At 38.7% G+C, this 25,150-nt stretch overlaps 2 long non-coding RNA genes across 3 annotated transcripts in view; one reads left to right on the top strand and one right to left on the bottom strand.

Moving 5' to 3' along the window:
• Window positions 1-22,094, top strand: part of LOC141802371 (uncharacterized) — an 82,315-nt gene extending 60,221 nt beyond the window's left edge. For both annotated transcript variants that reach the window (XR_012599468.1, XR_012599469.1), the window contains exon 4: window positions 21,974-22,094. This is a non-coding gene — a long non-coding RNA (uncharacterized LOC141802371). The remainder of the gene's footprint in view (window positions 1-21,973) is intronic.
• The window catches only part of LOC141802372 (uncharacterized), a 28,296-nt gene continuing 24,210 nt past the window's right edge, over window positions 21,065-25,150 (bottom strand). Inside the window, exons 3-4 of the long non-coding RNA XR_012599470.1 lie at window positions 21,915-22,134; window positions 21,065-21,490 (exon numbers count right to left, since the gene is read on the bottom strand). This is a non-coding gene — a long non-coding RNA (uncharacterized LOC141802372). The remainder of the gene's footprint in view (window positions 21,491-21,914; window positions 22,135-25,150) is intronic.

Below are 25,150 nucleotides of genomic sequence, written 5' to 3'. Positions count from 1 at the left end.
CTGTATGACTTTTAAGTTAATAAAAAGCTTTGGACACAACAAATCTAAAATAACTTGTTGATTGTTGTAGCATAATTTCAAAAAAAAAAAAAAAAAAAAAGAAAAAAAAGAAAAAGAAAACGTGAGAGTATGTAACAGTCGAGTTTATGAAATGTTCTCAGTACCATGTGGACCTGAGTTTCTTCCTGCCACTTTCCTCTTTCTTCACTGCTTCAACCAAGCTGCAAAGGCCTCAAAACCATTACAAGTTACATGTTAAAAATCAGTCGTTATAATCAAATGTTGCGTTTCACCAAACATGAATACTCACTCAATTTGCATGTTCACAAATACCGAAATGTTTTGTGTTTCTTCGCTCATTTTGGGTACATAAAGCCCTGTATCCACCAAGTAGTCTGGTTTGGATCAGTATAGTTTGGTACATGTTGCTTCAAATGTAATAAGCCGTTTCAGCTACGTAGCTTGACGCCTTAGCAGGGCGACTCAGGGTACCCCACTAATAAATCCAACAAAAAAGAAAAATGAGTCACTGTAAACAAAGAGCAATGATGGAAAACATCCAGCAATTTGTCTTCTTTCTCATTTCCATGTGACTGTTTTTTACAAAGCTCAATCAAGCTTTGTTTCAGTGAAGGCTGCATGCTGCAAGGAGAATTACAGCCGCCGTCCTAAGTAGGAAGTGAGGATTCTTTTGACCAGTCAAAAGTCTGGGGTTAGAACGGTCTAGTCTGGCACCCCAACAGAAGGGTCCCAAAAAGTGGGACAGTACGTCTTGGTTATTTGGGAATCTGTCCCAGGATTAGTCGGTGGAAACGCCACAGAATGCATGCCGTACTGAGACGAACCAAACTGAACCACTGGGTGGCAACGGGGCTTTAGTTGCGTCCAGTCATAATTGCACTCAGTCCCAAGTGTAAATCTTGTAGGAGTGGGGTTTCCTTTCTATTGCGACTTCAGTCTGGTGTCATTATACAAAGTTGAGTTTGAAGCTGATCGTGCATATCGGAGCAGTGCTAACTTGCAAATAACTTGCTAACTAATAATAGCTGCAGTAACAGACAAAGGTTTTTGCGTTTTACTGAATGATCCAACGTTCTTAATCAGTTTCCACTGAGGAATCTACATTTTATTCATCTTCCCACTGAACACAGGTAGTGTTACAGAGTTCGTGGAAACTACACACGCAAACAGATACAACTAGTTTGTCTGACGTTTTTCATAGGACTGAACTTCCACTGATCCCTGGTCTTTTGTCACTGGACCTGAAGTTTCATTGGCTATCAAGGCACAAATGATTGGCTGAAGTTAGGGTTTTTCAACTCTCTGGAATGAAGTGAGCAGAGCCTGTAACAATGCATTCAATGCAAACTTTCACCATTTGCGGCTACATTTCACTTCATGTGAGCTACAAGAGCTCATACTCGTGTCTATTTGACTTTACTTAAATCCACTCCCACTATTTACTTATTCAGGTTTAATGTGAACACAACACAAGTCAGTGCACAGATCTTATTGCACTATGTCCATTTCGCTTACAGATAAAAATCACAGCTATCAGCATGAGGCTGTGATGACTTGAGTCATATCTTATCAGCCATTAAACTTCTTTGATCTTTTTTCATAGTGTGTACACACAACTTATGCCAGTGATTTATTTTCAATGTGATACATTTTCTAAGATAGTCTCATATGTGATGATGTGCACCTAACTCCCAAACACTCATCTCCAGAAGGAGTCTGATGTTGAGGATCTAGGATGGAAACAACTCAACGAAAACAGGATAACGAAAGGATTAAAGGATGGAGAAAACTAGGAGAAGTGGAGAAGCTAGCGGTCATTTAAAATGTCCAGTCATGAACACTTTTGGGTGAATGAGTTCTAGGGTGTAATTACCCAGCAGATCTCAGTGTGACTCACCAGAGCTCAACTCTGCTGCTGTGATAATTAGCATCATGATGGAAACATGAGTGTTCATGTGTAAAAAGCAAGTGTTTTTCCATTTGATACAAAGGTGAGGAGGTGGAATAGGTCATGTCTTTTGCTTGTTTTTTCCCTGTTTTGTTGCTCTCTCTTTAGCTTGATGGTCTGTTTCTTTGTTGTAAACTTTTTCCTTGCTTCAGCAGACCATAGCGAGTGCATGTTTTTACATAATCTCCGAGCATCTGATTTCATTTTGATACACAGAGTTGCATGCCAAACACTTCCACTAGGATTTATGACTGGCACAATCTTCAGATCTGGCACCATAACACCCAGCGTCCATCCATTTTCAGTCTTGGCTTTTTCTTTCTCAGTCAGCCAGACAGCATTGGCAAATACATTACTGGTTTGTTTTGGTCTGTTTATAACACCTGGTGATGGAAGTGTCAGTACCAAAGCATTTAAATGACCTTTAGGGAAATAGGCTCCAATAAGAAGGAAAAGTTTTATACGTTGAATTTTTGAACCAGTGTGGCACCAGAGTAACTTGATAATTTCTTGCTCTGTATGAGAAATGCGGATGATAAAGATATCTTGGTATCACTTTATATTAAGATCATAATAAGCATTAATAAGACCTTTGTAAGTACTTATAAGATGCTTATTCACATTATTATTTGTTTATAAAACTATATAACTGCTTAATAAGTGTTTAATAAGTTCATTGTTAGGGTTAGGCCCCACAGGTCTGGTTTGGGCTTGGGGCCCTAAATGGTTAGGTTTAGGGGAAGGGCTGGGGTAGGGCTCATGAGAAACAAAAGCAGAAGTTAATAAACAAACAGGGTTAGGGTTAGGTTCCATATAGCTTATAGATTAAGTTGTCTTGTAGTAACTATTACAATGACCTAATCAAGCAGTTATATAGTCTTATAAACAAATAATGTTAATAAGCATCTTATAAGTACTTACAAAGGTCTTATTAATGCTTATTAATGCTTATTACAGGACCTTAATATAAAGCGTTACCAAGGATTGGAGTGTTGGTTGAGGATAAAGTCTTTGTTGCAGTGGGTGCAGATTTGACTCCTTGTTACTGTTTACTGTATGTCTTCCTCCTCTCTCAACTTTCCACATATCCTCTGTCTTCAGCTTTTTTTCAGACAAAACTAAAAAGTATTTAATGTGATAATATAATAGTTTGTTTTGGAGACAAGGCAAAAACATGAACAACAAGTTTCAAAGAGGGAGAAGAGCTATGATGACACCTACGTCTCTTTGCCTTCATTGGGGCTCAAGCCTTGCACCCCCTCGTGATAATATATATAAATATATATATATATATATATATATATATATATATATATATATATATATATATATATATATATATATATATATATATATATATATATATGGGTTGTTCAACACTGGATAAATGCTGATCTTTGTCCCGCCCTCAGACGCTGAGCGTCTCTGGGGGTCTATGAGGCAGTGGGCTGGCCTGGACGCTGGGCTTCTGCATGATGATTGGATGATCTGTCTGAGGCTGAATCCCTTTTTGATTAACAGTGAAATGAGCCAGTCAGCGATCTTGAAGTATAACCCTCTATCAGAGCATCTTCTGAGTTTTACAGTCAGTTGTTTTGGACTAATCCGGAGGCTTTATCGATCCCCAGCGAGTTTACCTTTCTTAAAAACAATGAGCGTTGTGTTTAAAGATTCTCTCTTTTTTCACCAATAAGCAGCTACAGCTGAGGAGCTTCTCCTCCCGTCACTCACACTTACAGCCTGTTGTAGTCTCACGTAGCAGCTCCAGCTGCTAGCAAGCTGGCACGGAGGGTAGAATTTGTGTTTAAATAAATAAACAAATGTATGATGTAGGCCGGAAAAAATGAGCTTCCCCTCCTTGACTGACCAGCAGCCGCTACTGTTACAATGGTATCAATAACAGTGAAATCACTTCCAGCTCTACATTGAACTCAGCAGTTCAGATCTTCAGACTTAAACTAGAGAAGTTTTTAAAATTTAAACTGATATAAAAAAATAATAATCATAATCTATTGAATCTATTTCCTTCTCAATTCTGTGGCTATTCCTCTCTGCGTTTCTGTGCTGTTTAAAAGTCATCACATGCTTGTACAGAGCTTTGGCAGTTTGATGACCTTTGTGACTTCACCTCATTTAACATGGTTTACACAAGGAAGTGATTATTGCTCAGTGACTGACACAGAAAAGAGCAGCTAATGAATACAAATAAACTCAACTTTCAAACCATAAAAAATGTTGGCTAAAATAAGGATGTGATTTTTCAGACACTTACGCTCATTTTAAGGATACAGCTCTCTGCTACCAATATGCTCTTACTGTTCATTTTTAACTGAATTACCAAATAATAAACAAATGAATCTTCTAGGCTTCTGTCTTTGAAATGATTTTGGGTCATCTCCATGAAATATTTAAAACTTATACAAATGAAAAATCACAATAATTTCACAATTTGTTAGAGACTTATTCACACAAGCCTCCTTCATTTTTTTATCACCACAAACAACAACCTGGTGCCAGATGGAGCACTGCCAGCCCAGAAAGGTGTTCGCTACAAAGCCAGCTGTGTAAATTGTTAATTTTGAATCAGTAAACAAAAACCTGAGTCGTCTGCTGAGGCAAATATGATAATTGTTTGCGGATTATGGAGATCTGGCTGGCAACTCGCAGAGGCTGTGAGTAAACGGGAAGAAAGCTCAGCTCAAACAAATGCAGTTACTCAGCTGATGGTTCAGTGTGAGGCTGCTGGTGTAATCCCGAGGGGGAAGCTCCAGCATGAGTCTCTGCTGGGGACATTAGTAAAATACTCAAGACACACGGGCATCTCCTCAAACAACAACAAAAAACAACAAAAATGTGAGCAGACCCTTAATGCGAAAATCAATTTTAGAGTGTCAGACATGAAAATATAATCCATTTCAAGCAACTTTCCTGCTGTTTCATACAAGCATGATCACAGACAGAGCGGGAAAACTGCTGTGGTGATGAGGAAAAAACTTTATGTAGGACTGCAGAAATCTGTAAAGCATTATTTCATTGAAGCTGTTCTCAAGCATCATCAGTATCTAAGAGTAATGCCTGCAATTTTGGTAATAATTCAAGATCTTAGTGTTCAAGAAGATTTTTTTTTTATGTTCAGGAAAATACGCTTTGCTCACAATTTCTTCAATGATTTTCAGTTATTTGAATTTAAATAATTACCACTCTCACGTCAACACAGAGCATATAAAGGTGAAGCTTAGTTGATACTTGATGCGTCTTCAAGGTCCGCGCAGCTTCATGTATGACAAATTTATGACGTCAATTTATCAGGGCTGCCCCTTTCTGCATTTCTTTTCAAGTGGAAATTTTTTGCGTCACACACATCTGAAAATTTCCAATGACCACACAGAGAGCTCACCATGATAACTGTGATGAACACTCCTGGCACGACCCCCCCACGTCTCATTTCTGTGCATAATGTTCGAGCGGGAAGCTTAAACCAGCATTTAAGCTCACCTCTGGTTAGCCGTAGCTGAACACAAAGACGAGATAACGGCTTTTTGTCTTCCTTTGGTTTTGAGAAGTAAATTCCGTTTACCACTTATTAAGCTCACTGAATTAAGAAGATGACATACTATCTCATTTATAAAGAAAACATGTGTTTAAACATTGAGGTTTGGGGGGTTGGAACTTGATCTGGAAAAAAAGGGTGGGTTATGACTTCAAAAGTCAGAGTTAAGGCTCCTGTTTGGCCTGGTGGCTAGGCACCCCATGTAAAGTGGTCCTCAGGTGGGTGGCCTGGGTTTGATTCCAACATGCAACCTCTTTCCCATGTTACTTCCACTCTTTCCCCTATCTTTTTGTCCTAGCCACTGTCCTATCTTCTCAGAATAAAAAGCATGCAAGCCAAAGCACATTAGTTAAAAAAAAAGTCTCATCATTAGTCCATTTCCAGTACTGCTTTGTTTAAATGAATGATTGAATGTCAAATGTCCAACAATATCATTGTTTTTAAATTGTCATTGGTTGTGGTTAATTGTAGCTACATTATTTTAAAAGAAAAAAAATGGCGCGTCGTCTGGCGCTAGATAGCAGCATCTGTGACCTATTACTTGAAGCACTTTGTCGGACTGAAGTTTTTCCCTTGGTAGGCGCTGTCTGCTCAATGAAATTGTAGAATTTTAAATGGTTGTTTAATGTTGGCCATCAGTAATTCTACTGAGATACTAAACATTGCAGTCCTGATCTGAGTTAGAATCTAACAATTCTTTGGTTCAAAGAGGAAATTGTTTGTTACAGAGTGAACTACATCAGATGTTTCCACATGGCTAGTTTGTAAGTTAGGCAAGCTAGGCTAACAGCCTGATGTCAGTCTTTAAATTGAATTAATAAAGCTAACACAGAAAGTTCTCCAAATTTCTAAATAAGGCCTTTTCTTATCAATAAAATTCTTTATACAGCAAAGCAAAGGACCTCCACTTCCGAGGGCTTGTAAACATTGGCGTACTGTTGCTCAGTTAGTGAAGTTGTCTCACTTCTGCTCCCCTTGGTAATGACTGTTAAATCTGCTTGAAATTTCTTTATGTGCATAATATTATTCAAAGCCAAAGAAAGGGTGAAAACAATAAAAAAAGCTATGTTGTAGCATTATCAGCAGCTAAAGACCTAGCTGTGTAACTGTGTTGGTTTGGTAAAAATTAGAGGAGGATCAAACAGTATGGGCTGCTATTACAATTAGCAGCTTTAGGCCCTGAAACATTTAAAAGATGACATTTTAGAAGAATTTGTGAAATTATAAAAGTTTTTACTTTTATTTATAGACAAAACAGGAGAAAGGTCATATAAAGTGGCAAGTGACATACAAATGTTATGTCACAAAAACATAAATTCAACAACAGCAGAGCAAATACTTTATTTATATATATATATAAATATATATATATATATATATATATATATATATATATATATATATATGTCTAGATTGAAATTCCCTTAACAACAGCAGAGCAAATACTATATATATATATATATATATATATATATATATATATATATATATATATATATATATATATATATATATATATATAATTATAATTATATATGTCTAGATTGAAATTCCCTCAACTCCCTTTTTTTTTTTTTTAGGTTTTGATATTTATTGTGGATTTGACAGGTTCAAATTACTTGTTGTACTTTTTTTCTTTGGCAGAACTAGGCAAATGACGGCAAATCTGAATCTGATCTGTCAAGCGTTTTCATACCACTTTGTCCACCATCATCCCTCTTTTTCCAGCCTAAAGACGACAACCGTGTTGTTTAACACTTAGTATAAACAGATCATAGCTGGCTATCTGGCAAAGCCTGGAGTGGTCAGTGGAACTTCCCCATGACATCATCCTGCACAAAAAGTGCACGAACATTTGTGTTGAAAATACCACTAGAAAAAGTGATTCAAGCAGCTTTCTGTGATTGGCTGTTTGATGCAGGCCTCTGTGGTTTTAAAGTGTGATTGACATTCTCCAATCCGACTCCTTCTGACCTTTAAAGTGTTGAAGTAAGTAGCTGCTCTTTAAAGGTAAATCGTCTTTCTGAGCCTTTTCTTTTTATTTAATACGCCTGTTTTGTTCTGTTACAATCTAATCTTCTCTCCACCATTGAGACCACATATCCCAGCAAACCTTTGGATCAAAGCCTAACAGAGACTTCTCAACGTGGTGTCTCTTGATCGTCTTTCCTACCACAAAAACAAAAATGCCCCTGAGGAGTGTGTGAACGGTGTTCCTTGGGAAAAGACTGCAAAGACACTTTAATGTCTGGAGTTGTTCAACATTCTTACCATTGATACACAACTGCTGTTTGTGTCTCCCCCTCCCCTGTGTGAGGTGATGGTCTTCAAGGATGGGTGGTCTGTCTGGGCCTGGAATCGGACGTGTGTGTAGGGGTGTGTGAGCTCCCTTTGTGCAGGGGGAGAGGGGTCTTTGTTCTCTTAACCAGGGAGGAGGGACTGACAGATTAAGCCTTTAGAAGTGCAACCGACCACCATGAGGGCACGCCACATGGGAGAACGTGTTTGCATGTTGGTGTGGATGTGTGTGAGTGTTAATGTGTGTCTGTGTTGTATGTCTTTATGTGCGTATGGGGTATATGATGTGGAATAAAAATCTGAGATGAAGGAGAAAAAGTAAAGACTGAATCTAGTAGAGAAAAAGTCAGATTTGGGAATTTGTTCCTCATTAGCATGCGAATTAGCATGCGTTAGCAAGAATCTGATGCAGGTCAGCAGGTCAATAGTTCTTATCCATCTGTCCTTCTGATGGCATGCCTCCCAGGTCAGTTTGATTCCTCTGTGAGGGAGCTAATCTCACCCCACTGCTCAGTGAGCCTCTACAACCTCCTCTGATCTGCTCCTTCAAACCTCTCTGCACCCCAAACACACACACACACACACACACACACACACACACACACACACACACACACACACACACACACACACACACACACACACACACACACACACACACACGCACGCACGCACACACACACACACACACACACACACACACACACAAAACAGACCTGAGACAAAAAGAAGGCAGAACATAAACAGATGGAGAATTGCCAGAGATGCTAGTTTTTAACTGAAATGTTTCAATTAAAATCTTCAAATTGAGACTTTTTTTAAAACCTAAAATTACTCTAAAACTTTCAGATGATGTCACTGTTCAGAAGATTTCAATAAAAGTTGCTTCATGTACTCAAAAATCTTTTAGGATGAGGTACACTTTCTATAGTATGATGGAAGACAAAGGCCACAGCCAAGAACAGGGAGAAAAAAGATTTTGAGAATAAAGTCTTAATGTTACCAGATTTAAATTATATCTAGAAAAGCACTCGGAGAGCACAGACTTCCACCAAGCATATTGTGATTGTCACGCAACACTTTAGTCCTACTTTAATGTTATACTCAATGCTTCAATTTGGTGTTAGTTGCAGGTTTGTACAATAATTTGTTACCTGACAGTGTTGAAAATGATGATGACCCAGTACAAATTTCATATTCTGGATCTTAGTATCCAGAATATTGCCAGGATCTGGATCATACTTTTACATCTGTCAGAAATTATGGGGACCTTGTCTTGTATTGTTTTGCAAAGCAATCCAACCATTCAATGTGGAGTTATATACACATATGGTGAAAATGTCCCTGTCTCACAATGATAAAGAATAATTTAAAATAATCCTGGTTCCAGACAGTGATCCGGATTGCCACCAAAACTTAATCAGTTCTTCCTTATCCCATTTTGAAGATTTCCTGGCAACTTTATTGAGATCCATTCATTAATTTTTGAGTTATGTTGTTCACAGACAAACAAACAGACAAACTCTCTTTAAAACATAACCTCCTTGGTGGAGGTAATGATATTAGATTAGATAAAGCCTGAAATAAAGATTTCTTTGTCATACAAATTACATATTTTTTTACCTACCATTTCAACTTTAGTCTTAAAGCTTTATTAAAGCTGCTTTATTGTCGGAGCATTTCATCATTAGTTTAATCTTGTACTATTGCTCCTGTCTTTCTCTTGTAACATTTCAGATTTGGTCTCATAACATGTTGCTTTGGTTTGTAACATTAAGACTTTATGGTCCTCCTTGTTCGTCGTCCTTCACAAAACTTTCAGCATCTTTTTTTAGAACAGTTCATAGAATCGACCACAAGCGTACTGTGCTTGAGCACAATTCACTTTTCTGCTTTGGCATGCCTCGATTCAGTTCAGTGGTCAGTGTGACTGCGCCCTAATTTGAACCAGCCGGTGTCTTCAGACCAGAAGAAAGTTGGTCCAGAACCTTAAAGTTCGTCACTGCTTGAACCAAAGAGATGGTTCATGAACTGTTGTATCATCAGTGGGCGTGTCATATTCTCTGTTGATAAAATGAGCAAGAGGTTGAGGAAGTAGAAGAAAATGGAGAAGAAAGGCTATTTTTTTACTGTTTATACTTTATGTTCAGAGGATTTTATTTATTTACAGTCATGTTTGTTTTATTGATGTGTCTTTGTTGAAATTTATACCAAGAAAGACATGAAATTTCGCTAGAGAGAACCAAGGTTCTGAGGAGGTTGGGAACCAGAACCATGTGAAAAAATCAGGAACCAGTGCGAAAGCCCTCACTGGGAGAATCTTGGTACCAGTTTTGTAGAACTTTTGAAGGTTTAAAACGGCACTTTGAATGTTAAAAAGTTTTCTTATGATTCTGATCTTTTTTCTCTTGAACCTTTTTCAAGCATCATCAGGGTTGTGTACCCAAAACAAAGATTTTTTAAACTGAGTAATACGAATACCCTTAAAACCCTCTAAACTTTCTTCATGTGTGTCCGATTGGGGTGTTTTCTGGCCTTTACCCACTCAGCATATGCTGAGAATTATTTTTAAACACTCTGTTACCCAGGTCTGCAGAGAGCAAAGCATTTGGGAATATGACAAACATGCCATCTGTGTTGTATCTCTCCATCAGTCCCCTGTCTCATGACAGTCTCCAACCTCCTCCTCCTGCTTCTCTTTCTCACTGTTTCTTCTCTTCATCTCTCTCCCATTCTTCACGTCTTCTTTCCAGTGTTCATCCGTCTGTCATGGCTGCTGTCTGAACAAACAAACACACGCGGGTCCGGGGGCGAACCAGACGGCGTGATGTGGGATTGTTTGCCTTGGTTGCTCCTGTGTGGGAGAAAGTTTTCTTAAGAGGCACACAGAGGTCCGGAGCTCAACAGAGGGACCGCAAAACAAATATTTACCCCCCTGCCTTCAGCCCCTCAGCTCTTTTTCCTCTCTTCTCTGTTCCAAAATCAGAGAATGGACCCGGGTTTGGTCCTGAGGAGGAGGAGAGATGAAGGCCAACGACAAAGAAAGGCTAAAAAAAAAAAATAAGTGTGGTATACACTGCTGAGCTTGAACTTGTATTTTTAGAGCACTGTACTTGTTATTGTTCATCTGATTCATGTTTTCAACATATTTGGTTCAAAACTTAGCAAATAAATCCCAAATAGATTCAAAAGAATGAGAATAATCATGGAGAGCACTACTTCACAGCCTTGAAATTAATTTTAATGGCTACAGTGTATTCTTTTGGGAAAATGCCCTGAAGAGTAGTCATAAGATGTGACTACATTATGGTAACAAATTTTGGAGGTAGTTCATGTTTCTATTTTCTAGAAATGCACTCCATCACTGAATCTATATTTAAAGAATCAAACACAATGGCTTAAAGGGAACCAATGAAAATATACCTTTGTAGAAAAAAAAAAGTCAGATACTTATTTGCAGGAACCATTTTTTGGTCTAGGTTGTTAGATGTATCATGAGTGGCATGGAGTTGGTAACTTTAAAAATGCCATTACGGTGTGGGAACATTTGAATCCTGTGAGCTTAATTTTTTAAAGAGACGATGTCGGGGGTAGACTGTTTTGTCATATCTTTATGCCAATTCTACACATGGGCGATTTTTTTTGTATTTTGAGGTAAATGTGGGTTGAAGTTATCCAAGGACGAGCCTGCTGGCTGCTCTAAATAGCTTGTTCAAAAATTCACACAAGAATTAACCAAGGTCAACACAAGATTGAGAAGAAGGGCGGATTTGTAATTTTCAGAAGAGAAATACATCTTTGCTGCATGACAACAGATGGAGAGGCTTCTAGACAGCTGGGTTATGGAGTTGGAGCGTAATACCCCAGCTATAAAGACAAAGATGACATGATATTTAGTTCTAATAAAAAATGAAAAGCCACATCATTATACAGGGAAACTTCAGCTTGTTGCAACATAACCAAATAACTAATTTTTACATATTCATGTTCTGGGGTGGCCAAACTGACTGCAAGTGGGGCAGTGCCACCCCTAGAGAGCACAGCTTGTCACTCTGGAAAATCTAGAATGCAGACCTACGTGCCTGTTTGTTTTGTTTTTACACTGTCTAACCCCACTCAGCCAGTGTTTCCTCTGACAACCTTGCTAGTCCAGCCATGCTCTGATCCTCCTGCTTATAATCTCCCCTCTTTCTCTTTGCCTTCCTGCTACCATCAAACACAAATCAACAGATATCACCGTCCCTCCAATGCAGCCATTAGGCCTCAGCCTCCATCTGAATTTAAAGCGCCTCTCCCGCGGCTCCTCTGCCTGTAAATATGCACATGATTGACTGCAGGGTCAGCAAGGAAGACAGGAACCGGGAGAAATGCCGACTTCCTGAAGGAGATGGGCACAGCAGGGGGGCCTCTACCAATCATGCGTCAGCAGAGGGACATTCTGGGCTGCACGCCGTCACACATCAGAGATGAACAATAAAAGCGGCGAGGTGAGGGAGAGGGCGCTCACAGGAAGTGGATGATTTCACTTGTTGAGGTGTGAGGCCTGTGATGGACAGATATGCAGGTGTTAACATCCTACAGGAAGGAAATGGTTGTACGCTTTGCTGACCTCCACTGAGCGTGTGAGTGGTCCCCAGGCTGGGAACTGAATTTTTGATGCCTGCTTTTTCTCCTCCAAACAACACAGTCAGAAAAAAGCTGGGCAGTCTTTAACAATTATTGCACACCGATCGTTTTATGATGTGTGTGTTCACAGTTTTCCTTCAAATGAAAGGACACCAACACACTCCTTTGTTTAACACCAGAGAGAACTTGAGGCTCAGCAAAAGAGCAAGAACACCTGCAGATCTGTGGCGCCCTCTGGTGTTGTACAATCAAAGTAGTAAGACAGAGAGGCAGAAAACAAAAGATTTTTTTTTTTAAACCTATAATTTTAATCTTCTCATCTTAGTCACATCAAAGTGCTGCAAGATTTTTATGTTTTTATTGCTACAAAAAAAAAAAAGTCTATGGAACCAAAACGTTTTCATCCACTGAGGACAAGGTGAATATAGTAAAAATAGTATGTATCCCCAGTAAAGTTCATATTATCCTTTAAAAGCTCATCTCATCATGTATGTATGTATAAATATTTATTCCTTAAGACTTGAAAGGGTAATGTTATAAGGAGCCTGAATCATTTGACTTAGCAACATGTCTCAAAATAGGGTAAATGTATCCGACAAGGTGGAGTTTTAAAGCTTCTATGAGAAAATCTTCACTGTTATTAAACTGAAAAACAAATAGAAATTTCTGATAGTTCTGATATTAGAGTCAGACCTTGACTTTAAAGACGGGGTATCATGCTTTTCCATATTCGTAACAGTGATATAAAATAACAATGCTTGATGGCCATTCAAAATGTGTGTAGATTTTCAAACTGCGACACATTCATGTGTTGAAGAAATCCCTCAGTCAATCTGTAAACTGCTAAACACACGATGAGAATTTCTTCCAGTACAATTTCAATTATGTGGTCAATTCATGAGGATTTCCCAATTGGTTTACAACTTGTTGGAGAGTTTGTCCATAGCTTTGTCCCCAACAGGCCTCCCGAGGGCTGGCCAATCAGACGGAAGGCTGTTTGTGGAGTGCCAAGAGTAAAAGAATACTACACATTTCACAGGGAGGCTTAAAAAGGGTTTTACAAAACAATTGTGTGAGAAAAACTGAGTATTTCTTTTAGCTGTAAATCACATAAAGCTTCTATGTGGGTACCCAAGGTATAGTCCAAAGCTGCTGAAAAAAATAAAAATAAAAAAATAAAACCCTTCTTTGTACTCGGAATAAGTAAAAAAAAAAAAATCACATTTTTATCTATTTGTTTATTTATTTATTTATTTTTGCGTTGGCTAATTATACCCAAAATTAAAATTTTTCCGTGGCTCTGTTTCTCTTCTGTTTTATGAGGTTTCTCACAGTTATAAAATATAACTACTACCCATAGGAGATCAGCTCTGCCCCTGTTTTAAGAAATGGCCAACAAAGTGACTCTTCGACAGCAAAGTGAAGCCTTAAAACAGTTGTAAAAGTAATATTTTCTTCCACTGACACTAGTGTTTGGGTCAGCTTTCTTAAAATCAGCTAAATTACACAACTCAAGTATCTTCTTCTGCATCGGTGCATCACCAAGCCTTTTGCAAAAGTTGTAGGGTTAAAATGTCCATTTATTGTACACTTAGCTTAAAGAAACACTTCTGCTTGTCATCTTCTTCAGTTTCACTCCATATTTATTACTGTGAACATTTAACTCGGATGATATTCTGACAAATAACAAAACAGTATCTAGATGTGTCATCTGTGTTCCTTGTAATACCATGCAAGCATTTCACTCACAGACATACTAGATTTTTTTGTCAATGTTTGGTAAATTGTAGGTTTAACATAATTGCAGAAAAGCTCTGAGCAGTGTTGACTGTGAGAACAATTCATTTACATACAATTACAGGAAATCTTCTAAGCTGGATTCCTAGGGCACCAGGGGGCTTTTTTTCTTGTAGGATTTGTCCTTCAACCACTGATCCAGAGTTCAAGTCTTTGCTGCATCAAGCCCCGCTGATTTGTCCTTCGACAGGACGCTCAATCTCACATCCCCCTCCAGGGGAACTGCTCTGTAATTAATCCTGACCTGTGATCACCCCTGAGGATCGCAAACAAGAAGAGAACTTCCCCACTGGGATCAATAAAGTACCTTAGGGTAAGGGAAAGTGACAGTGTGCAGGGGCTGGTGACTGTTTCCACCACTAGGTGTCAGCTCAGATTAACTGTAAAACTGAGGAGAATCAGGCTCCAGGCAAGAAATCAAGCTTTAGGAGAGACAAAGAGCTGAAGCAGTGACACTTAGGCACTCATTGTGTGGTTTTAACACTTTATACCACTTAGGACACATTTCCACTTTGCTTACTCCACTCTACAGAGCCTCTTTTAAATTAGAACATTGCTGTAGTGTTTTAAATCAGCCAGGTAGAAGCAAAAAAACTGTAATAATAAATGTTTTTAGTTTAGCCTTGCATTATTGGTAGCAGTCTCAACCTAGGAATAAATTAGTGATAATATTATACATATTTTGAGGTTGTAATTAACTCAGACAACACTCATTTACAGCTGATTTACAACTCTATCTTTCAACTGGCAGTATACACAGTGTTTACTCAGTATAATCGACAATAATTATAAAGAAAATGATGTGAAATAATTTCAGGATGTGCATCATGAGGTACACTATGAGCTAAACAGAACAACAGGATAAACATTTAAAGCTGTTTCATGAGACAGGAAGTGCTGATGTATGGAAAATCACTTCTGGGATTCAGTCATCGGTACAAGGCCGCAGGCTGATTAATTATATAACGTTTATCAGTACCACATAATGACCTTGAATTTTGTAATACTAAAAACTACACATATTAAATAAATAATAAATAAATAAATGGTCAATGATTAGATGCTACCGATTATGTTAAAAAAAAAAAAAAAAACAACAACAACCACAAAGAATTTATACTGTAATGAAAGAGACTCACATTCAGATATCCTGAGCTGGACTGATACATGTAGTCTGCTTCTTTTTCAGTTCATTTACTTTGTCAGGACTGTTGCATGATAAAGTAAGATCACAACTGCACACTCAAGGTTGTGCAGTTGTACTGAAAATCAGCACACCTCTGTTTCTGTCATTGATGTACTGAGAAAGTAATCACAGTGTGACCTCCAAAAGTGTGATAACACTGTGAATGCAGGAGTATTTAACTTGCCTTGTAAGATTATTCATCACCTGGCTTTGTCAAATACTTGATTCTGATTGGTCATAGCTAGGGATGCAAGAGAAATATATATATATATGACTGATATATATTAGCCAATAAATATTTTTTATTCAATATTCCAAAACACACAATTAAATTTCACTCAGTAAAAACAGCTGATAAGAACAGTGTTTTCATACCAAGAAGAGCCTATGAATTCTGGCACTGTAGGTGGCAGCATGAAGGCAGCTGATGTAGACTGGCTGTTTTCAGAATCACCTATTTTACCAGCAGTACACACTGACTTAGTATAACTCATTATGTAGTGTGTCAATAGGGCAAAGTCTTTTACATGCCAAAAATACTTGGCTGTAATACTGATTTGGGGAAAATCTAGCAACCAGCCTTCATCATACCCCACAATGCTCAGCTCTAATGGCGTTCTCCTTCTTTTGATGGTAGGCTGGCACTCAGTTTTGATTACTGCCACCTTCTGTGTATCCAGTTTTACTACATTACTACAACAGTAAATAGCAGCCTGTTAGATTAACAGTGAAGTGATGTGAAAGGGAAAAAAAGGTGATTCTTGTCACTTCTTGTCTTTGCAGATATCCGCCTCACAGGCCACTTTTTATTTGTGGTTCAATTAAAGATGCTATGAGGAGTATCTATTTTGATTGCACTCCCTCGCCACCTTGTGGCCTGGAGTCTCCGCATGGTGTTTACTTTAAATAACTTTAAGCAAGGCGTGTGTTTGTTTCGGAATTACATGGAGACCAGATCGAAACAAATTTTCTTTGTTCAAGACTACTTTTTACTGGATACACCGCGCCGAGGTAAGGTATGTATCTGTACAGTTACATGGCCCTACAGCTTGAAATGTGACATCAAGCAGATGCTGTTGCAGCCAGCTATATATATGGACATCTGTAGGCTGGTGCGCTGACTGTAAGCTAACGTGACAACAAGTAAACACTGTCAGTTTGAAAGTAGTTTAGTCGCTGTTTAGCGCAGATGGCAGCTCAGTGCTCTAAGACAAGTCCGTAATGTGTCCTGCCAGTCATCTACCAAGCAGAGCTAATGTAACCTCACCGTTCATTTTATTGATAGACTTTCAAGTTTGAACAGACCACTGCAGAATAACTGCTGACTGTGGGTTGGAATGAACATTACATCACAGACAGCTTAGCCCCTGGGTTATAGAGTGATACGGCCCGAGCTAAAGGCTATTTAGCCTTAGCTTTCTTCTCCTCTTCTGTCCTTTTTCTGTATCATAGTAAGGCTCCTGTGTCCACCATCACGATAAAATTAATCACAGAAATCATTTTTAGCAGAGAAAAACACAGATCTCTGTGTTTTCTCTCTCACTACAAAACTTTGTCAGCCGACGTGGTGTTGTCATAGAGACCTGAACGTGCCATAAATCAATCCAGTCCTGGTCGACCCGCCCTGGAAGCTAAGAAGTAGTAATTCAAAACAACCTGTTAGCAGCAAAATTGGCGCTGATAATCTCATTTTAAAGTGTGGATTACAATCAGGCATATATCTAGAAGGAGGACTTTTTCATGATCACTTTCAAACTTCTCAGCCCCTTTAAGTTCACATGAGCTACTCTTGAGCTTTTTTTTAAACCACAAGTTGATGCTATGGAAAACAGTTTTGGGATCAACTGTACCCCCACTTCCAAAACCAAAAACCAGCAAAGCTGCAGAACAAATACAACATGCTGTATTCATTGTAGTAAGGGGTGTGCAGTACAAACTGCATACTACATTCAGAAATAATTTTATCATAATTAGTCATCTGCAGTGGGTAACTAAAAGAAACATTTGTATTGTGCATCCTCAATTAAATGATGATTAAATCTCTGTTGAAAAAGCAATGCCAAGGACCTGATTACACTCACCGCATCAAATTTACCTGTGTGAAAGAGTTCAGCCTCTTTTCCACTAGGGTCTTACTCACTGTCATTGTTCCTACTTGCAAACCTCCTGTTTGCTAAACAACATCCTGTTCATGAATCTTAATAAACACGACTAGACTGCTGGCAAGCAACACAAACACTTTCCTGTCCTTGTGATACTTTGTGTAACACTTACCTCGTTTGTCATGGTTCTAGTGAAGCAACGGCCTTTTTCTTTGTAGGGCTTCAGAGCTTGATCAGTCTTAATGAAGATTTTGGTGTAATGTTGAATTTTTTTTAAGAACACCAAAGATAGAGTGGTACTTTAAACCTATGTGCTAACAAAGTTGTAGTGCTGTTGTACTCTACATTGTCATTTTGAGAACTTATAAGGCTGCTCTAAAAACCTCCCAGTCAGAAAATTCCCATTGTGTTAGTTTTATGTTTATTGCAGCAGAAGAAATGTTTATCAGATGATTGAGAGAAGATGACACACGTCCAGTATGAAATCATTGCAGCTTGAGTTGCCTACCTGCATTCGCTAACAGGCGTTGTTTCTGATACATAACTCTGCTTGTGTTCGTCCTCTCACTAACCCCCAACCATTCTGCTCTCTTTTCTTTTTAATTCAACTTAGCATGTGTTAACTGTCACAGCCCCACTCTCATTCATAATTCAAAGAAAACATTTGCTCCATGTTCCCCGTTGTTGGGTACAAGCAGACGTCTGGTTGCTCTGTTGAAGACCGTTTCCCTGGGAGTCTGCCGCACCCGTCAGAGTGTTTTTAGGCAAAGAGCCCGCTAAGGAAGGGCTGTCAACGGATATGGATGTTTCCCGAGCTCATTAAAGGCCTGTCTGCTGCATGCCAGGCTTTGGGAGACAGAGCCAGAGATAGAAAGTAACATCATAAAGGAATTCCATCCATCATGTTTCCTCCGTGACATTAATATCTGTCATACACCTCTGACAGTGCAATACAGCATCCCTGGAAAGAGACATCTTTCTATCATGGAGCTGCAACGTGTGCCAGGAGGGACACTCATGCATGCATGTGTGTGCATATGAGTGTTTCTGTGTACTTGCATCTGTTTGAAAGAGAGGGAGAGGGTTTACGGATGTATTACTTCTGCTCCCTTGTTCCTATTATAAAACACTTGCTTTGATACTGCTGCAAGTGTGTGTTGTTTCCCATCTGAGTTGCTTCAGTAGTATTCTGCACAAAGAACCACTTCAGGCTGTTGAACCAAAATCTGGAATTTAGAGCACTACTGCTGGATATTTACAGCGAAATGATTCATAATGTGCACCAAAGTGCAGTATCAGGGTGGAGCTGGGTTTAAAGCACAGCACTCAGCACATCGTGGGTATAAACGCGAGTCCTTGCTGGAGGATGACCCTCTGTCCTGTCTCTCCTCTGAGCTGTATGTGAGGCAAAACTGTAACCAAATTTATTTTAATGCCTTTTTTACTGAGACTCCATGATTTCCAGGGGCAAGAGTAACTTCTGCATGACTTTACAGCTCTGTTTCTGCCAGTGCTTGTAAGGATTCTGTCTTGCTCAAAGGCACATCAGCAACAGAAACTTGAACTTGAACTTGATAAAGGACTGTGTTGTTGAAAAAACTTAATTAAAAATCCAACATTCAAGAATATATTCATGTCCACAAAGATATTAGTCTGATAAATAAGAGGCCGATAATAATAATTTATTTAGTAATTTATTCATACGCTGTATGATATTTAGATGTAGCGCCCATGGGGTCACAACTTGTTTCTGATACAGAGTTTTGAAGCCTTTTGTCTGAATGTAGCAATGTCACAATTTTGTGGGACAGGTTGAAGATTATTAGACTACAAGCTGAACATAGCTGGGCCTAACACAGAGCCTTGTGGGACACCAGTCAGTAGCTGTAAGATGTGTGATTCATGGTTTCTGTGTTTAACAACCTATATTGTTTTTTTTATATATATAAAGCTGTGTTTTTCTTTTATTTCTTACAATAGATCAATAAATAATTTGGATATAAATTAGTTTAGGTAAACACAATAAAGTTCCGACAGTGGTTTATATACTGTATGCCCTGGCCTATTACCCTTCCACTCCTTTCTTTACTCCAAGACTTGAATTAATCTCACATCACATTATCCGGTTATTAAAAGCTTGATTCCCCTTGTGCCAAAACATCAAGCCTCTGTTTGAACCTTTTGCTCTCTGTCTCTCTTGCTCTGCATCATAACCACACTCAGCAGTTTGGAGCTGAATAATAAGCCAATAAAACTGTAAATCAAGCTGCTGTGGATGGCTTTTCAATGGCGCACTGGTTAACCCCCGAGCAGATCAATTTACTGTAGCTTAGAAGAAGACCAGAGAGACACCGTGACTTAAAACTGTCACTTTGCATCCCATATATTCTGCTTGTAATTAAGTGCTTTACTTTACATACTGCAGGTTTTCTTTTCACTTAACATATTTGAAAATTCCTTTAGCGAGACGAGGAGTCAACATCACGACACATGTATTTTATAAGATGTCCATGGTAGCAAGTATGGAAGGAGAGCTTTTTTGAGATTATCAAAGATTTCTTTTCTTTTTCTGTTTCAACTTTTCAAACAAAACAGATACTTATACAAAAATTAAAATAAAGGTACTATTTGCAAAACCACAAAATAAATAAATTAGATAAAGTAAAACACACTGTTTATTTTAGCAAAATACTCTTTTTTTGTTGACAAAGATTCTACGTTTTTATCACTGTTATTATTAAGAAATACCGGTAGCCGTTTTGCTTTAAGTGTCATAAATTGGGAGAAAAAAAACCCCACAGCCATTTATTTTCACTTTGAAAATGAAAATTAATTATTTAAATTATAAAGCAGCTATGAAGTTCCTTTGGCTCCCTGTTGTTAAAAATATCAGTTCTGAAAAGTTTTTTTTTTAAGTTTGTTCTTTTATTGTTCTTAATCTGCTTATCCTGTTCCTGTATCTACCGTTAGTTCAAGACATTGACAGCTATCAATGGAAAAAAGAAAATCTCTGCTTCTTGATTTACTTTTCACTGTTTAACTTTACCAAAAATGTTCTTAACACTGTTGATGCTTCCGATTAAAGGATAATAACAATACTATAGGCCTTCAATACTACCAAAATCATGATCTATTTGTGCAAAAACTCAAGAAATTTGGTGATTAGTTTTTCTATATAAAGCCAAATACAGTGATATTTTAACTTGTAACTTCTTCATTATTTTTGCTATGATATTACAGAAATAGCTCTTGATCTGAACAAAAATAATAAATTAAGTTTAACTGGCATAAGTAAAAGGGCAATTAATCCACTCCAAAGAAAGTTAAAGCTTGTAAACAGTAACTTGTACAGAGTCAACAGAACAGCATCATAGAATAGAATAGAAATTTATTGTCATTGTAACAAGAAACGGAATTGAAGTCACGGCAGCAATCAAGAAAACAAAAGTAAGAAAGTGTATAGAAAGTGCAAAAAGGTCCATAGTAAAATAGATGATGACAGCTTGTCCATCATTCTCCAGTTCAGCCAGCCTCCACCTCCACAGGGTCCAGGACTGAGCTTCTTCAGTCATGCTCCATCTCTGTCTCCTGGATCCTGTCTGCTCACAGCAGGTGAAGCTCTTCCAATGTGGCGTAGGTGTACGATGCTAGCTCCATTAGCCATGTCTGTGGATAGCATGATGCTACTCTGCCCTCTGGTATTCCCTCTGTTGCTGGGTTAGCACAGCTAGCTCATCCATCTTATCGGAGATAGATCTTACGTTCCCAATAACGATGGATGGAAGGACAGGTCCATGTCGTCACTTCTTAGCTCACACCCGAGAACCAGCACGTCGTCCTCACCTCCTTCTCCTCACCTTGTGGGTAAACATCAGGCCTTACTCCAGTTAGCATTGACATGCTACAGGCTGCTAACAGCTGAGTCCACATGTAAACAATGCAGCCATGGTTACGTGTAGGATCTCCAGACAAACACAGGAGAAAAAGCAGTAAAAACATCACTGAAGCCACAAAAAGTTTGGTGTCCATGACCAATAAATAAGCCAAACAAAGTAATGATCCACTCCAAATACAAAGATTACGAAAAAGAGACGAAAAAATTACAAGATATGGACAATGAAGAGAGAGCTGCTCCAAATGACGTTAAATAGTTTTTACTCTTATTGCTGAGATAACATAGCACAAAAGGGATGTAAAAAAAGGAAAAAACAGACAAAACCAAGGCAATCAGACACTGACATGAAAACAATACAGTTAGAGAGTCATATGGTCGATGTGGGACAAGTTGAGGAGCAGAGTTGCTTGTAGGTAGCAAAGAAAAAAGAAACTTATTTTCTTAAAGAACCTTTTAAATGACACATTTTGTGAAAATCTTTTCACTCTTACTTGTCTTCTTCTTTCTCTTGCTCTGTCTCTTTCTCTCATCTCCCCCTAAATCTCCTCAGATTGCTGCAGCAGCACGGCACTGACGCTCTCTGACAGGACTCTCCTTGGACCTCTCCTCCAGGCCATTTGTCAGCAAGGCGAGCCCCGCACCACAGAGCCCACAGATTGGCAGTTGACTGTAACGGCGTTCAACGTGAACGAGCACAGGCACCCGTAGGGGCTGTGAATGAGAAATAATACAGAGCCGAGCTGGGTAAACAGGATCCTCCAGCGTAATGAATCAGTCCATAGCACTTCCTTGACAACAGAGGCCTGTCGGGTATAAATGAAAACACATGCATAAATATTCTCCCTGGTTAATATTTTATCAGATGCACCCCCGCCCTGCATACACATGAAACAGCACAAAGTGATGAACCAGCATCCATCTGAACGCTGGCCATATGTTGTTCCACATTTCTTTTTCACTGTCTGTGAGTTCAGAGAGAGGAGCAGCTTGTTTTCTACAAGTCCTGTCTTCCAGGGTTATTAATCATAATTTCAGACATTTCTCTGAAGTGGAAGAAAAAAAAAATCTCTGGAGTGATGTTTGTTTGCTGTTCAGCTCCCTTAAAACTCCTTGAGCGAAAAGGTTGTATTAAACATCTGTTCTTAAACCACAGCTTGTGTAAAAAACACAGGTGACTAGTACTTTTAAGATGAGAAAAGGGAGATGTGGTTCTAATTAGACCACTGGCTATCTCAGTGGACCTCCTGTCACTGCCGGTGCCCAAACGCTCTCTTTAATTACTCACAGAGAAAAGAGGATGTCAAGTGAAAATAGCAAATAGGCTCCATGTAAGACATGCTGGATGATTTCTGCTCTGGGGCAGCAGAGACTCAGGCTACAGCACTGGGAAGACATGCAATCCATCAAAGAGAGAAAGCTCAAGTACAACTATAATAAAATAAACAAGAGTAATTATGACATTAGAGGAAAAAAAAAAAGTTTTTTCAAAGGGAAGAAAAGTGCACCTAATTTAACCCCAAATTATTATTTTTTTATTGTTGTTATTATTCCCCTATATTCCTCTTATATCACTGTTCTCATGAGCTGCAGTCCATTATTTCTTGACAGCACATCGTTGTAATGGATGGTTTTATCACAGACATTGGCGTACGGGCTGCAATCAAATCAATCAAAAGAAGTTTGGTTTAGTTGATGTCAGGTTGTGCACATTGGGGAAAAAATCAAAAACAGACAGGTTAGAGACAAAAACTGTGGGCTGGGACAGAGAAATCCACCAAACTGTAGATTGCTCATCAAGTATAAAGTTACCAGATCACAGCGTGAAATACAGTGAGTTTAATGGCTGATAAAGAGAAAAGAAAGTGTCACAGGCTCTGACAGTGACGAGACAAAACGCAATCAGGTTCTGTGCTGATTTATGTGGACCTGTTCATCTTGTTTCAGTAGATAAAATTCATTGTAATGTGCAAAATAACTGTTTGAAGAGTGCAGATTTAATCATATTCCAGGGCAGGGGAGTTTTTTCAGCATAACAATATTTAGCGCAAACTGTTGATTGTACCTGTTAAATTAGTGGTAAAGTCTGAGCTGTATATATGATACACTTTTAGTGTAACTGAATAAATCAGCATTTATTGTCATTAAAAACAGTGTTCATGCTAACGTAATCCTATTTTAGCCCTACAGCCAAGTTAACCAATGCTAGCTGGTAAAGGCTATAACTTGTGTTGACATAACCACATAAAGTTAGCTAATAGGTACCTTGTCTCATTAGCCCCCTTATTAGCAAAATAGCTTGCTAGCTAGCCAGATATGGATGTGGATTTGAATTTGATCAGTTTAAGCTGTCATTTGTTTTGTCTATTCAAGGATTGTCAGACTGCGTTCACTCAGGTCTCCTAAAAGTTCAAAGTATCCAAAAGAAATTCCAAAAGATGCAGCCCAAAGGACGAAACTGAATGAGGTGAGATATTAAGAGAACGTAACATCTTGAGGGAGCTAGGGCCTGATAAGAAAAAAAACATCTGTGTAAACTTTGCTTTAATTTAGTGCTTTTTAACCAGCTAAAAACGAAGTTAAATCAACATAAGTAATGATTCCTGCTGCTCAAAAATGACATGCTAATATTGACAGTGTCTATGTTTACATGCTATCATTAACCCTTTCATATTCAGAATAAATGTTAATAATCCAGTTGCACATGGGAATAACACCAGTAACCCTTTTTAAAAACCGTACTATGCTCATATTCCAGTTTTTAAAAACCCGAAAAACACCCATGGGTAACTCCTTTTCTAACCCTACTAATTGGTCATGTATACACCTATTGGGATTTCTCCATCCAAAGGAGTGTTCTGCACGTGTTCTATTTGCAAGGAATTTTGGTCTTTTGAGTACAGGAAGTCCATTGTGCTGCTGCTTTTGTTGTTGTTGTTGTTGCTGCTGCTGTTGCTATGGATACAGGAAGAGAAAACAGAAATGGCGCACATCAAGATGTTGTTGGTGCATGGCTGTTTTGATCAGGATACCTTATGTAAACAGGAACAACCCTGTTCGCTTAGGCATCTAAACGGGTTATTCCGAATGTTTCAGGAATACCGGAATGCCGACCTTAATTTGAATATTGAATGCATGCAAACCTAGTCATTGTGAGCATGTTAGCATGCATGCAGTAGCTTTAGCTAAAATTGCCAACATACATACAGCCTCATAGTACAGCTAGCATTATATAGCCTTTCTAAACCTCTCGTGCTCTATCAGACATTTTCATAACAGACACTTGAGATTTATCTTGAGCTTCTGTTCAGTCATACCTTGACAGCAGTGAGCAGTTGTTCTTTTTTTTTATTTTTTTTCCAACAACACTTTTAAAAGGAGTTTGCCGTTTTAGCAGCTCTGCTCCATGTGGGTGCACTGCCATTCAAGTGTTTTGTAGGAAAGTGTGGGGAGATTTTCCTGGCTGACAAAAGATGAGAGAAACCTCCGACACACCTGTGGCACTTCAAGATTACCCACAATCCCCCTGAAATGTAAGAATGTGAGATGCAAGTGGCACATGCACTCCTTTGCGCAGGTGGGGGGAAAAAAACCTGGAAGAAAAAGAAACGGCAGGAGGAACAGCAAAACGAACACAGAGTTGATGATTTTCTTGGCGGTGGAAAAACAAGACAATGCCGCATTCTTTGGCATGTTGGTGGGTCGCAAACCTACTCAGTTACCATGGTAA

The sequence above is a fragment of the Halichoeres trimaculatus genome, unplaced genomic scaffold (genome assembly GCF_033239565.1).
Source record: "Halichoeres trimaculatus isolate MK-OKI-2021-1 unplaced genomic scaffold, fHalTri1.1 fHalTri1_scaffold_13, whole genome shotgun sequence".
Lineage (NCBI taxonomy): Eukaryota > Metazoa > Chordata > Actinopteri > Labriformes > Labridae > Halichoeres > Halichoeres trimaculatus.
Note: the sequence above shows the minus strand (reverse complement) of the source record. Positions and strands in the feature narration are given on the sequence as shown.